Source organism: Heterodontus francisci, chromosome 37 (genome assembly GCF_036365525.1).
Source record: "Heterodontus francisci isolate sHetFra1 chromosome 37, sHetFra1.hap1, whole genome shotgun sequence".
NCBI classification, from domain to species: domain Eukaryota; kingdom Metazoa; phylum Chordata; class Chondrichthyes; order Heterodontiformes; family Heterodontidae; genus Heterodontus; species Heterodontus francisci.
In genome coordinates, this window is record NC_090407.1 from 4,993,733 (window position 1) to 5,008,970 (window position 15,238).

General features: G+C 44.8%; 2 protein-coding genes across 7 annotated transcripts in view; one reads left to right on the top strand and one right to left on the bottom strand.

Moving 5' to 3' along the window:
• LOC137351976 (tumor necrosis factor receptor superfamily member 14-like) overlaps positions 1-15,238 on the bottom strand; it is a 126,601-nt gene that overhangs the window by 97,871 nt on the left and 13,492 nt on the right. Inside the window, exon 1 of one of the 3 annotated variants that reach the window (XM_068016926.1) lies at positions 794-808. The exons of the other annotated variants lie outside the window; for them this stretch is intronic. The gene's annotated coding sequence lies outside the window, so the exon portion shown is untranslated. Of the gene's footprint in view, positions 1-793; positions 809-15,238 lie in introns of those variants that run through there. 3 annotated transcript variants of the gene reach the window in all.
• Positions 1-15,238, top strand: part of c37h1orf127 (chromosome 37 C1orf127 homolog) — an 82,005-nt gene that overhangs the window by 22,784 nt on the left and 43,983 nt on the right. The gene's annotated exons all lie outside the window — the stretch shown is intronic.

The following is a 15,238-nucleotide window of genomic DNA, read 5'->3' on the forward strand; positions in this document are numbered from 1 at the left end:
CAGGGCCTACCCCTTAAACATGCAGAGGACCATCTCTCTCTCTCTCACACACACTAGAATAAACCATGCTGCTTGTAAACAAAGACGCACCATGTTGGCTTGGGAATAGCCAGTTTGGAGTGAGCTTTCCTCCAAAGTGCCCACAGAATTTGCATTTTTGTTGTTATTATGGAACAAGAAGGATTGGAAATCAGTAGCTGTTTCTGTGAAAACTGTGTTCTGTACATTCAGGAAAATCCCAGCCGGTCCATTACTGTGTAACATCAATGTTCAGGAAAGTTCTCATTTTATCTTACAAATGCATATGACTTGCAATATTAATAGAACTGCTTTAACTACATTAAATGGGGGGAATTTTATGCTCTCCCCCACGACAAGTTTGGAGACAGGGAGAGCATTTAATTGGGTGGAATGGCCAGGGGGACCCTGACACCTTCCCACCTCCACCCTAATTAAGTCCATGGCAGGTAGTCCCATGGATGACCTCCCCCCGCACCCCCCCCCCCCCACCCCTCTGCCACCAATTGAGGCCCTTAAGTGGGAAATTAATGCCCAATTAGGGGCCTCATCCCACCGCCGCTGGTTATTAGCCCAGGGGCAGGTGGACCTGTCGCTGCACAGGGAGCCTGCCAAGCAAACACGTGAGGGTTGCTTGCCGGATCCGGGCAGGGGTGTCTGTTGTTAAAAGTCACTTTGTGCCTGATTGTGGGACCCGGCCTTTGGAAGGGGTGGGGGGAGCCACCCCACTTCCCTGTGACCCTCACCGCGCGAAGACCCTTCTGCCCTGACTCACCTGTGTCCTCGGTCTCTTGGGTCCATTACTGGCAGGAGCCACCGCCTCTGCGTGGCACTGCTCAGTTAAACAGCTGCTGGCCCCGATTGGTCGGCACCTCTCAGCAGGCAGAACTTGCGTCGCCTAATCGGCATGTAATGCAGCAGGCCTTCCCCAGAGGAGGTGGGGCTCTCACTGGTGCTTCAGCCAGTAGCTGAGACCCTCGTCACCCACATAAAATCCCCCCCCCAATATATTTGATGATGAATATATCTAAACATACTTCACAGACCTTAGTTGGAACTGGTTGGTGTTTTGCATTTCTATGTTTTCCGAGGGCAGACCAGAGCATCACTCAGCAATTAACATGACCTCCCATTTTATTCAGATATTGCTTATCTGCCTTCCCTCAGGCTTCATTAATAAATGCAGGAAAGCACCTAATATTCTTGAAAGCAGTAGCCTCTGTTCTCTGCAGATTTACAGTGTTTTATCACTAATGAATTCAGTAAGCTAGCACTAGCAGAGACCTCTATAGCCTCAAAGAGATACATTTTAAACCAGAATTGGAAATTAGCAGACCCTTTATTCCATCTACGTTCCTACAAGTGCTTAAATAGGAAAAAAGAGTAACGAAAGTGAATGTGGGTCCTCTAGAGAGAGCCTCTGGGGAATTAATGGAAATAAGGAAATAGCGGAAGTGTCGAACAGATATTTTTTGTCAGTCTTCACTGTAGAAGCTACAAATAACACACCAGAAATTCTTGAAAATCAAGAGGTGAAAGCAAGGGAGGCACTCAAAACAATTACAATCAACAGGGAAAGGTTACTGAGAAAATTATTAGAACTAAAGGCTGACAAGTTCACAGGACCTGATGGACTTCATCTGAGAGTCTTAAAAGAAGTGGCTGTGGAGATAGTAGATGCATTGGTTGTGATCTTTCAAAATTCTTTAGATTCTGCATAGAGTCATAGAGTTATACAGCACAGAAACAGGCCCTTCGGCCCAACGCATCTATACCACCCATCAAGCACCCAACCATCTAATCCCATTTTCCCACACTTGGCCCGGAGCCTTGTATGCTATGGTGTTTCAAATGCTCATCTAAATACTTCTTAAATGTTGTGAGGGTTCCTGCCTCTACCACCCCTGCAGGCAGTGTGTTCCAGATTCCAACCACCCTCTGGGTGAAAAAAGTTTTCTTCAAATCCCCTCTAAACCTCCTGGTCTTTACCTTAAATCTATGCCCCCTGGTTATTGACCCCTCCACTAAGGGAAAAAGTTTCTTCCTATCTAACCTATCAATGCCCCTCATAATTTTGAATACCTCAATCAGGTCCCCCCTCAGCCTTCTCTGCTCCAAGGAAAACAACCCTCGCCTATCCAGTCTCTCTTCATAACTGAAATGCTTCAGCCCAGGCAACATCCTGGTGAATCTCCTCTGCACCCTCTCCAGTGCAATCACATCCTTCCTATAATGTTGTGACCAGAACTGTACACAGTATTCCAGCTGTGGCCTAACTAGCATTTTATACAGCTCCATCATCACCTCCCTGCTCTTATATTCTATGCCTCAACTAAGAAAGGCAAGTATCCCATATGCCTTCTTAACCACCTTATCTATCTGTGCTGCTGCCTTCAGTGATCTATGGACAAGTACACCAAGGTCCCTCTGACCCTCTGTACTTCCTAGGGTCCTATCATCCATTGTATATTCCCTTGCCTTGTTAGTCCTCCCAAAATGCAGCACCTCACACTTCTCAGGATTAAATTCCATTTACCACTGCTGTGCCCATCTTACCAGCCCATCTATATCATCCTATAATCGAAGGCTTTCCTCCTCACTATTTACAACCTCACCAATTTTCGTGTCATCTGCGAACTTACTGATCATACCTCCTATATTTACGTCTAAATCATTAATGTACACTACAAACAGCAAGGGTACCAGCACTGATCCCTGTGGTACACCACTGGTCACAGGCTTCCAATTGCAAAAACAACCCTCGACCATCACCCTCTGCCTCCTGCCACGAAGCCAATTTTAGATCCAATTTGTCAAATTGCCCTGGATCCCATGGGTTCTTACCTTCTTGACCAATCTCGCATGTGGGACCTTATCAAAAGCCTTATTGAAGTCCATGTAGACTACATCAACTGCTTTACCCTCGTCTACACACTTTGTCACCTCCTTGAAAAATTCAATCAAATTTGTTAGACATGATCTCCCCCTGACAAAGCCATGCTGACAATCCTTGATTAATCCCTGCCTCTCCAAGTGGAGATTAATCCTGTCCCTCAGAATGTTTTCCAATAGTTTCCCTACCATTGATGTTAGACTCACTGGCCTGTAATTACCTGGTTTATCCCTGCTACACTTCTTGAATAATGGTACCACATTCGCTGTCCTCCAGTCTTCTGGCACCTCTCCTGTGGCCAGAGAGGATTTGAAAATTTGTGTCAGTGCCCCTGCTATCTCCTCCCTTGCCTCACATTGCAGCCTGGGATACATCTCATCTGCACCTGGGGATTTATCCACCTTTAAGGCCGCTAAAGCCGCTAATACCTCCTCCCTTTCAATGCTAATTTGCTCAAGTATATCACAATCCCCCTCCCTGATTTCTACACCTACATAGTCCTCCATAGTGAACACAGATGAAAAGTAATAATTTAAAACCTCACCTACGTCCTTCGGCTCCACACGCAGATTGCCACTTTGGTCCCTAATGGGCCCTACTTTTTCCCTGGTTTTCCTCTTGCCCTTAATATACTTATAAAACGCCTTGGGATTTTCTTTTATCTCGCCTGTCAGTGTTTTTTTATGCCCCCTCTTTGCTCTCCTAATTACTTTTTTAAGTACCCCCTTACACTTTCTATACTCCTCTAGGGCCTCCGCTGTTTTCAGCCCTCTGAATCTGCCATAAGCCTCCTTTTTTTCTTTATCCAACCCTCTATATCCCTTGATATCCAGGGTTCCCTGAACTTGTTGGCCCTACCCTTCACCTTGACAGGAACATGTTGGCTCTGAACTCGCACTATTTCCTTTTTGAATGACTGCCACTGGTCTGATGTAGACTTTCCTACAAGTAGCTGCTCCCAGTCCACTTTGGCCAGATCCTGTTTTATCATATTGAAATCGGCCTCCCCCAATTCAGTGCCTTTATTTCCGCTCCATCTTTGTCCTTTTCCATAACTACCTTAAATCTTAGAGTTATGGTCACTATCCCTGAAATGCACCCCCACTGACACTTCTACCATTTGTCCGACTTCATTCCCTAAGATTAGGTCCAGTACCGCCCCTTGTAGGACTTTCCACATGCTGGCTCAAAAAGCTCTCCTGGATGGACTTTAAGAATTCCGCCCCCTTTAAGCCTTTTGCACTAACAGTATCCCAGTTAATATTGGGGAAGTTGAAATCCCCTACTATTATTACCATATTATTTTTACACCTCTCTGAGATTTGCCTACATGTATGTTCCTCTATCTCTCCCTGACTGTTGGGAGGCCTGTAATACATTCGCAGCAAAGTGATAGGTCCTCTCAGATAGGAAAATAGTGAATATAACTTCTTTATTCAAGAAGGGAGGGAAACAGAAAGCAGGAAACTACAGGCCAGTTAGTCTAACTTCTGTCATAGGGAAAATGCTAGAATCTATTATTAAGGAGGTTATAGCAGGGCACTTAGAAAATCTTAATGCAAACAAGCAGAGTCAACATGACTTTGTGAAAGGGAAATCATGTTTGACTAGTTTATTAGACTTCTTTCAGGAAGTAACAACCAACGTGGATAAAGGGAAACCTATAAATGTGGTGTACTTGGATTTCCAAAAGACGTTTGATAAGGTGCCACATCAAAGATTACGACACAAAATAACAGCTCATTGTGTAGGGGGGAACATATTGACATGGATGGAGGATTGGTCAGTTAACAGGAAGCAGAGAGTAAGGATAAGTAGGTCATTTTCAGGTTGGCAAGCTGTAATCAGTGGAGTGCCACAGGGATCGGTGTGGGGACTCAACTATTTACAATCTATACAAAATGACTTGGATGAAGGCACTGAATGTTTGGTTGCTAAATTTGCTGATGACACAAAGATAGGTAAGAGAGTAAGTTGTGAGGAGGACATAAGGAGTCTGGAAAGGGATATAAATAGGTTAAGTCAGTGGGCAAAAATTTGGCAGATGGAGTTTAATGTGGGAAAATGTGAACTTGTCCACTTTGGTAGGAAGAATAGAAAAGCAGTATGTTATTTAAATGGAGAGAGATTGCAGAACTTTGCGGTACAGAAGGATCTGGGTGTACTGGTACACGAATCACAAAAAGTTAATATGGAGGTACAGCAAGTGATTAGGAAGGCAAATAAAATGACATTTATTACAAGGGGAATCGAGTATAAAAGTAAGGAAGTTTTGCCACAGTTGTACAGGGCGTTGGTAAGAATACATCTGCAGTACTGTGTACAGTTTTGGTCTCATATGAGCATACGAATTAGGAGCAGGAGTAGGCCACTCAGCCCCTTGAGACTTGTCCGCCATTCAATAAGTTCATGGCTGAACTGATTATTCCACATTCTCGCCTACCCTGATAACCTTTCATCCTCTTGCTCATCAACAATCTATCTACCCCTGCCTTAAAAATATTCAAAGACTCTTCTTCCACTGCCTTTTGAGGAAGAGTTCCAAAGACTTGTGACCCTCAGAGAAAAAAATTCTCCTCATCTCTTTCTTAAATGGGCAACCCCTTATTTTTAAATAGTGATCCCTAGTTTGACAAGAGGAAACATCTTTCCACATCCACCCTGTTGAGACACATCAAAATGTTAGCTGTTTCAATCAAGTTGTCTTTTACTCTTCTAAACTCCAACGGATACAAGCCCAGCCTGTCCAACCAGTCCTCATAAGACAACCCGCTCATTCCAGTTATTAGTCTAGTAAACTTTCTCGGAACTGCTTCCAACACGTACAGTATTTATTTAAGGAAGGATGTAAAAGTACTCCAAATGTGGTCTCACTAATGGCCTGTATAACTGAAGCATAACCTCCCTACTTTTGTATTCAGTTGCCCTTGCAGTAAATGATAACATTCTGTTAGCTTTCCTAATTTCTTGCTGTACCTGCATACTAACCTTTTGTGATTCATGCACTAGGTAGGACACCCAGATCCCTCTGCATCTCAGCTCTGCAATCTCTCACCTTTTAGATAATGTGCTTTTTTAAAATTCTTCCTGCCAAAATGGACAATTTCACACATTATACTCCATTTATCAGATCTTTGCCCACTCATTTAACCTATCTATATCCCTTTGTAGCCTCCTTATGCCCTCTTCACAACCTACTATCCAACCTATCTTTGTGTCATCAGCAAATTTAGCAACCATACCTTCGGTCCCTTCATCCAAGTCATTTATATTAATTGTAAAAAGTTGAGGCCCCAGCATTGATCCCTGTGGCACACCACTCGTTACATCTTGCCAACCCGAAAATGACCCATTTATGCCTACTCTGTTTCCTTTTAGCTAGACAATCATCTGTCTATACCAATATGTTACCCACTGTACCATGAGCTATTACTTTTTACAATAACCTTTGATGTGGCACCTTATCAAATGCCTTCTCCTTAAGAACGGATATAATTGCATTAGAAGCAGTTCAGAGGGCGGCGCAGTGGTTAGCACCGCAGCCTCACAGCTCCAGCGACCCGGGTTCAATTCTGGGTACTGCCTGTGTGGAGTTTGCAAGTTCTCCCTGTGTCTGCGTGGGTTTCCTCCGGGTGCTCTGGTTTCCTCCCACAGCCAAAAGACTTGCAGGTTGATAGGTAAATTGGCCATTATAAATTGCCCCTAGTATAGAAGGTGGTAGGGGAATTTAGGGACAGGTGAGGATGTGGTAGGAATATGGGATTAGTGTAGGATTAGTATAAATGGGTGGTTAATGGTCGGCACAGACTCGGTGGGCCGAAGGGCCTGTTTCAGTGCTGTATCTCTAAATCAAAAATCAAATCAGAGAAGGTTCACGTGACTGATTCCTGGGATGAAGGGGTTATCTTGTGAAGAAAGTTTGGGCCTGTATCCATTGGAGTTTTGAAGAATGAGAGGTGATCGTATGAAACATATAAGATCTTGAGGGGACTTTACAGGGTGGATGTTGAGAGGATGTTTCCCCTATTAGAGAGACTAGAACCAGGGGAACGAACAGTTTAAAAATAAGGGGTCTCCATTTAAGATGGAAATTTGATTTTTTTTCTCTGAGGGTCGTTAGGCTGTGGAATTCTCTTCTTGAGAGAACAGTCAAGGCAGGGTCATTGAATATTTTTAAGAATTAGTTAGATACTTGATTGACAAGGCAGTCAAAGGGTATAGGGGATCGACAGGAAAATAGAGTTGAAGCTACAATCAGATCAGTCACGATCTTATCAAATGGTGCAGTAGGAGCCAAATGGCCTATTCCTGCTCCTAATTCGTATGTTAGTTTTCTCCCCTCCCAATTCCATGCTGAGTTATATGTCCTTGGAACAGTATACCTCCTGGTACTTTGGCTAACTGGATTTGAACAATGAGTGTCAGAAGGCTGTTCAAGTATTGAAAGTATCACAGCTGAAATGGAACTTGTCCTTGTTTAATGTCTGCACATGTATACTTTTAGCAGGGGTCACAATAGTGATCAGAAATCCACGGAACCGTTAACTAAGCCAAGGCGCTGGGACCAATGGCCTGCCCGTATTATACCCCTGGCTAGGACCTCCAAACTCAGCAATGTTGGGGAAATGGATACCTAGAAGTTTGTGCTCAGTGGCTAAACCAGCTCAGACATTTGTGGAGTCAACCCTTTAAATTTATTAATTAAAGGGAAGAGAACTGTGATAGTGCTGCTCTGTAAGGAAACTGATGGTGGTTGGGAAAGGTTGAAACTTTGAAGTTTTATAAAGTTTATGGTTCCAAGTTTGGAATATTTGCTGAATTTAATATAAATTTTTAATAGTTTACAGTAAATTGCTTTAGATCTAAAGATAGAGCATGGGGATTTCCAACATCCATTTTCTATTGTCAGTAGGGAAAGAGAAAGTGAACACATGGATAGAAAAAGTTATTTTGGATTTAGCAAACAATCTTTAGTTCCCTCTAACTGAACGTTATCATTTTCTGTGTGATAGTTTTTACTGTAAACCTCTCCTTTCAATATCTCCTAAACGTATGTGTTTCTTCTCCTCCTTATTCAGTCTTTGAAGATCTCTCCCTCATTCCTTCTTACTCTAGGGCGGCACAGTGGCGCAGTGGTTAGCACTGCAGCCTCACAGCTCCAGGGACCCGGGTTCGATTCCGGGTACTGCCTGTGTGGAGTTTGCAAGTTCTCCCTGTGTCTGCGTGGGTTTTCTTCGGGTGCTCCGGTTTCCTCCCACAAGCCAAAAGACTTGCAGGTTGACAGGTAAATTGGCCATTATAAATTGTCACTAGTATAGGTAGGTGGTAGGGACAGGTGGGGATGTTTGGTAGGAATATAGGATTAGTATAAATGGGTGGTTGATGTTCGGCACCGACTCGGTGGGCCGAAGGGCCTGTTTCAGTGCTGTATCTCTAATCTATTTTCTCAATCCACTCCACATGTTAGCAAATACTCCGTGATAGCAGGGGAGAAAATTAAATGACCCAGAACAAATTGCTAACTGAACTAATCCCAGATAAATCTGCTTATACACATTACTGAGAATTCTGCCACAGAAATCAGAAAAATACTTTTGATTTTGTTGGTCTGTAAATGCTAACTATGTATGTGGAAGGAACTGCTGCAGCAAAGGATGATTAAACAAGATATGGACAATAGTTTTGAAAAGACAGAAAGAAACAAAGTGAAGATTCTCTATCCAAAACATTGATCTGTCCTTTCTTTATCAGATGACAATGACTTGTGTCCTGAGTTGTAAACTTCTTCATAACCTTAACTCACTCTACTTCTTAGTGGTTAAAGTACAACTTTTGATTCTGTTCCACTTTTTGTCACCATTCCAACCTTTGGCCAACTCTGCAGCCTCTAGGATTCCATAGGTACTTGACCATATTCATTAAAGTTAACAAGCAATTAAGATTTTTTTCAGGAAATATAACAAGTTTTATGCAGATATTGTATTGCAATTCATTTAAAATCCTGCTCCATTTGGACTACAGTTGTTCCCAGCTCTGGCTCCACTCCTTCCCTGCTTATCTTAACATGAAATTATATCCTTCCTCCCACTAAACAATCATGCAAGATTCCAAATTCTGTGCTCGCTATGTCTTCGAACCTGACCAATATAACCCTGCTCCCCAGTCTGTATGTTTCCTTCCATCTATTTGTGTCCATTATTTGGAAATGAAGAAATGTTTACTTTTTCATTAAAGCCTTTTAAACTTTTGTGACAAGAAGGGAAGATTTTTTTAAAATGCAACCAAATGTGGTTAAATGAGAAATCAATCTCAATGGCATTTAAGTGAAAGTACTAAATGGAGACTGTGAGGGGGAATCTTAACCCAAGGACGGAGCAAGTGGTGAGCAGGTAGGAAAATTTTAAATTCTCAATTTTTAAATTCTCAAACCCCACCCTCAGGAAGCAGCTCAGTCACTAAAATTACAAACCCCCCCCCTCCCCCACACAATGTCCAACCTCCTCTATGTTTAACCCTCTCCCCCACAGTCTGACCTCCCCACAGTTCCTGCAGTTCATTTTGGACTTATTTCCAGGTTCACCATCTGAAAATTCTCCCCTGGAGTAAATATCGGGGCCCCGTCACTGTGGAATTCAGGCTTATTCTTGAGTGGATCTGAAGTAGGGAGGAGCAGACACTGGCCAGGGAATTATTCTACCAGCTACCTGACATATTCAGAAATTTCTCTCTGATGTGATGGTGACCATTAAACGCCTTCACCAAATATGTGCAGACATAGTCAAAGCAGCTGATAATGATAGTTTCCCATCATTACTGTTATAGCATCACAGTATGCAAGACATGCCAGCGTGTTACTGCTATCCAGTGTTGCTATGCTGGGTTGGAGGTCATTTGAATGATTTCATTGGATCATAGGAAATAGGTGCAGGAGTAGGCCATTCAGCCCATCGAGCCTGCTGTACCATTCAAACAGATCATGGCTAATCATCCAGCCTTATGCCATTTCCCCCCATTATCCCCATGTCCCTTAATGTCATTAATATCCTGAAATCTGTCGATTTCTGTCTTGAACATGCTCAATGATTCAGCTTCCACAGCCCTCTGCGGTAGAGAACTCCACAGATTCGCCACCCTCTGAGTAAAGAAATTCCTCCTCATCTTGGTCTTAAATGGCCTGCTCCTTATTCTGAGACTGTGTCCCCATGTTCTAAGCTCACCAGCCAGAGGAAACATCATATCCACATCTACCCTATCATGCCTTGTAAGAATTTTGTAAGTTTCAATGAGATCCTCTCCAAAACTGTAGAGCAGGGTTGACAACCTGTTTGGTTGGAGGGCCACATTATGATTTTACTCGACCTGCGGAGGCCGGTGAGCAAATTTCGAAAGATAAAGTCATTAAAAACTTATCTTACGAATAAAACCAACAATAAATGTGCATTTTTGTGAAGAAGCTTTAAATGAGAAGACTAATTTGTTGACTTACTTTCTCATCCCTGTATTGAAAACTAATTTAGTGACATACCTGGCATTGTTTATGCCTGCATAAGCAGTCAGTCTCTGACTGCACACTTAATGTAGCGATGTGGAGGATTATAGATACATCTGTCAGGAGAGTCCTTGATCTCTCAACCCCCTCTCCCCACGCTCTCTCTGTGTCTATCTTCCCCCTCCATCTCTAAGACTAGGGGAACACAGATTGAAAGTTTTGGGCAAAAGATGCAGGGGGAATATGAGGAAGCATTTCTTTTTTACACAGCAGATGGTAATGAACTGGAATTTGCTATCCACAAGGGTGGTGGAAGCGGTGATCAATGATTGCAAGACAAAGTTGGATGGCCACTTGAGGGAAATAGACTTCCAAGGGCTATGGAGATCGAGCCAGGGAGTGGGACTGACTGCATAGCTCCGTTTAGAGTCAGCATAGGCTTGATGGGCCGAATGGCCTCCTCTGTGCCATAAGTAAATGACTATGACTCTTTCTCTCCCTCTGTCTCTCTCTCTATCTCCTCTGTCTGTCTCTCTGCCCCTCTCTAGCTCTCCACCCCCTTGTCTCCTGTGTTCCCTGTTCCATGTTCCCCGCTCCCCACAGCAGTCATTCCCATTCCCATCGATGGATATTTATCACATCTGTATTAGGCTGCATTTACTGGCAACACAACTGCTCGGTGGTGCAGTACTGGCACATGCACAAATGCAGCCTCATCCACTGAAATGTCACTGTGTTGTCTCTGGAGCTGCCAGTAATAAAGATGGCGCTGCTCAATCTGTCACAAAAAGTAAACGCAGCCTTAAGCCCAAATCCCCACAGTGGCTGTGATCACTGCCTCCATCCCACCCCAACAGTACCTGTGCTAGTACAGAACCAAATAATTTCATTGTACAGCATCTTTCAATTCGCTTTTTGTATGATGCTTATTATTCTACATATTGGTTTTGGAAATAGATTCATCTGAATCATATATAGCAGCGCAAATGGATTCTGGGCTATAATTCAGATAGAGGCCATTGTGCTTCTCTTCACCTCTCTCTCCCGCGCGTGGCTGTTCGCCACTTCTCCCCCCTCGCTGCTTCACCTTGGCTGCTCACTCCCCACTCCCCTGCCAACCGCCCCCCCACCAACCCCCCAAGGTCACTCGCTGCAGTCCTTGCTGCTTCCCTCTTCATGGCTATTGGCTCTTGTGTTGCCCCGTCACCCCTTGGCCACTCATTCCCCGCCTTGCTGCTTCGGTGGCTCGTTCCCCACCCCCCCACCACTTCTTTGGGCGGCCTGGCAGGGAGCGATCAGCCAAAGGGGGAAGTGCTGAGGGCGAATGCGAGTGGCTGATGGAAGGTTGTGGGGAGCAAGTGGCTGAGGATGGAAGCGGCGAGGCCAGCAACGAAGGGCCAGGGAGGGTGGCATTGGGGGGGTGGGGGGGTTTGAAGTGGTGACAGCGTGAACAAAGCACTGAGTCAGAAGGTTGTGATTCAAGATCTATTCAAAAGACTTGGCTTTCAGCTAGCATCTAGGCTGAAAGTTAAGTGAATTAAAGAGGGACTTATGAATAGTCAGTTTCAGATGAGATTTTATACTGAGACCCTTCCCTGCCTTCTGAGGTTGATGTAAAAGATCTCATGACAGTTTTTGAGGCATCCTGGCTAACATTTATCTCTCAATCAATATCACTAGAACAGAGTATCTGGTCTTTTATCTCATTCTGTTTGTGGGATTGTACTGTGCATAAACAGTGACCCGGGTTCAATTCTGGGTACTGCCTGTGTGGAGTTTGCAAGTTCTCCCTGTGTCTGCGTGGGTTTCCTCCGGGTGCTCCGGTTTCCTCCCACAAGCCAAAAGACTTGCAGGTTGGTAGGTAAATTGGTCATTATAAATTGCCACTAGTATAGGTAGGTGGTAGGGAAATATAGGGACAGGTGGGGATGTTTGGTAGGAATATAGGATTAGTGTAGGATTAGAATAATTGGGTGGTTGATGGTCGGCACAGACTCGGTGGGCCGAAGGGCCTGTTTCAGTGCTGTATCTCTAAACTAAACTAAACTAAACTAAACAAAAAAGTAAACTACTCTGAACTTTGGCAGGGAGGAGAGATAAGGAAAGAATTTTATAACAGATTTCCCAGCATATGAGATTGAACTTTGTTTTTTGTTAGCTTGCTTCCTGACAAATAAGCACCAGATTACTTTCAGGGAGCAAGTTTCAAAATGCACCCTTTGTTGTAGCAGAATTGTTTCATAAACTTTTAGATTTCACACTATGCCCTGTGGCCACAAGGGGACAAAGCAGCTTCTGTGATTTTTCCCTTGCGATCTCTTCCTGACCCATCCCCACCCCCTGCGATCTTTCCCTCCCTTCTTTCTGATCCCTGACTACGACCTTCTGAAGCTGGCCTTCCTGCTCGACTACCGCCCAGCCTCTCAATCTAGGCAGTTGCCTAACTGTAAACAGGTTTCCCGGCCACTAAAAGTTGCCCTGAAACCTCCACACCTACCCGTAAATATTGAGGCCATGGTCTCAGCACCACATTGTTACATTGTGAACTCCCTCTGTAATCATGCTGTTATCCAGCCTGCTATTGTGTAGCCAACAGAAAAGCCCCTGGGAAGGACGGCATTACCCCTGAAATCATCAAGAGTGCCAAGCCTGCTATACTTTCATCACTGTACGAACTGCTTTGCCTGTGCTGGGACGAGGGAGCAGTACCACAGGACATGTGCGATGCCAATATCATCACCCTCTATAAGAACAAGGGTGACCGCGGTGACTGCAACAACTACCGTGGAATCCCCCTGCTCAGCATAATGGGGAAAGTCTTCGCTTGAGTTGCTTTAAACAGGCTCCAGAAGCTGGCTGAGCGTGTCTACCCTGAGGCACAGTGTGGCTTTCGAGCAGAGAGATCCACCATTGACATGCTGTTCTCCCTTCGCCAGCTACAGGAGAAATGCCGTGAACAACAGATGCCCCCCTACGTTGCTTTCATTGATCTCACCAAAGCCTTTGACCTCGTCAGCAGACGTGGTCTCTTCAGACTACTAGAAAAGATTGGATGCCCACCAAAGCTACTAAGTATCATCACCTCATTCCATGACAATATGAAAGGCACAATTCAGCATAGCGGCACCTCATCAGACCCCTTTCCTATCCTGAGTGGCGTGAAACAGGGCTGTGTTCTCGCACCTACGCTGTTTGGGATCATCTTCTCCCTGCTGCTCTCACATGTGTTCAAGTCTTCAGAAGAAGGAATTTTCCTCCACACAAGATCAGGTGGCAGGTTGTTCAACCTTGCCCGTCTAAGAGCGAAGACCAAAGTACGGAAAGTCCTCATCAGGGAACTCCTCTTTGCTGACAATGCTGCATTAACATCTCACACTGAAGAGTGTCTGCAGAGACTCATCGACAGGTTTGCGACTGCCTGCAACAAATTTGGCCTAACCATCAGCCTCAAGAAAACGAACATCATGGGACAGGACATCAGAAATGCCCCATCCATAAATATCGGCGACCACACTCTGGAAGTGGTTCAAGAGTTCACCTACCTCGGCTCAACTATCACCAGTAACCTGTCTCTCGATGCAGAATTCAACAAGCACATGGGAAAGGCTTCTTCTGCTATGTCCAAACTGGCCAATAGAGTGTGGGAAAATGGCGCACTGACATAGAACACAAAAGTCCAAGTGTATCAAGCCTGTGTCCTCAGTACCTTGCTCTATGGCAGCGAGGCCTGGACAATGTACGTCAGCCAAGAGCGACGTCTCAATTCATTCCATCTTCGCTGCCTCCGGAGAATCCTTGGCATCAGGTAGCAGGACTGTATCTCCAACACAGAAGTCCTTGAGGCGGCCAACATCCCCAGCATATACACCCTACTAAGCCAGCGGCGCCTGAGATGGCTTGGCCATGTGAGCCGCATGGAAGATGGCAGGATCCCCAAGGACACATTGTACAGCGAGCTCGTCACTGGTATCAGATCCACCGGCCATCCTTGTCTCCGCTTTAAAGACGTCTGCAAACATGAAGTCCTGTGACATTGATCACAAGTCGTGGGAGTCAGTTGCCAGCGATCGCCAGAGCTGGCGGGCAACCATAAAGCGCGGCGAGTCGAAGAGACTTAGCAGTTGGCAGGAAAAAAGACAGAAGCGCAAGGAGAGAGCCAACTGTGTAACAGCCCCGACAACCAATTTTATCTGCAGCACCTGTGGAAGAGTCTGTCACTCTAGAATTGGCCTTTATAGCCACTCCAGGCGCTGCTTCACAAACCACTGACCACCTCCAGGTGCTTACCCATTGTCTCCCGAGACAAGGAGGCCAAAGAAATATTGTGTAGAATGCACTTTCCCAATTCCACTGTTGGCTGGTGGCCATTTTTGAGCTGAGTGTATTGAAAGTCCAGGCCATTTCAGGAACTGAACTCAGTTCAGCCTCTGCAGCCATTTGGCCTCCCATCTCTGTGCCTGAACTAATAGGCCACACAAGTAGTTTTTGTTGCATTTGATCTCATTGTGTGATTCTTTGAGCTCCTCCCCCATCCTGCTGTCACTTTGAATTGCAGTAGGGTAACAGCAGTCAGCCAGCCCTGTTAGTTTATTTGTTGATAAACACTGATGTTTGTTCCTCACTGGGTTATGATGATCACCCATCCCATCACACCTCGTAATATTAGCATGCCAGGTTCTTAGTGCCGGATAATTCTTGCTGCTTGCACAGATCTTAACTTCACCCCCCCCCATTGCAGAATATCATTGTTTCTTAAATGGTTGAAAACAACATTGTGCATTTATATAGCACCTTTAACCTAATGAAACATCCCAAGGTGCTTCACATGGGTTTCATCA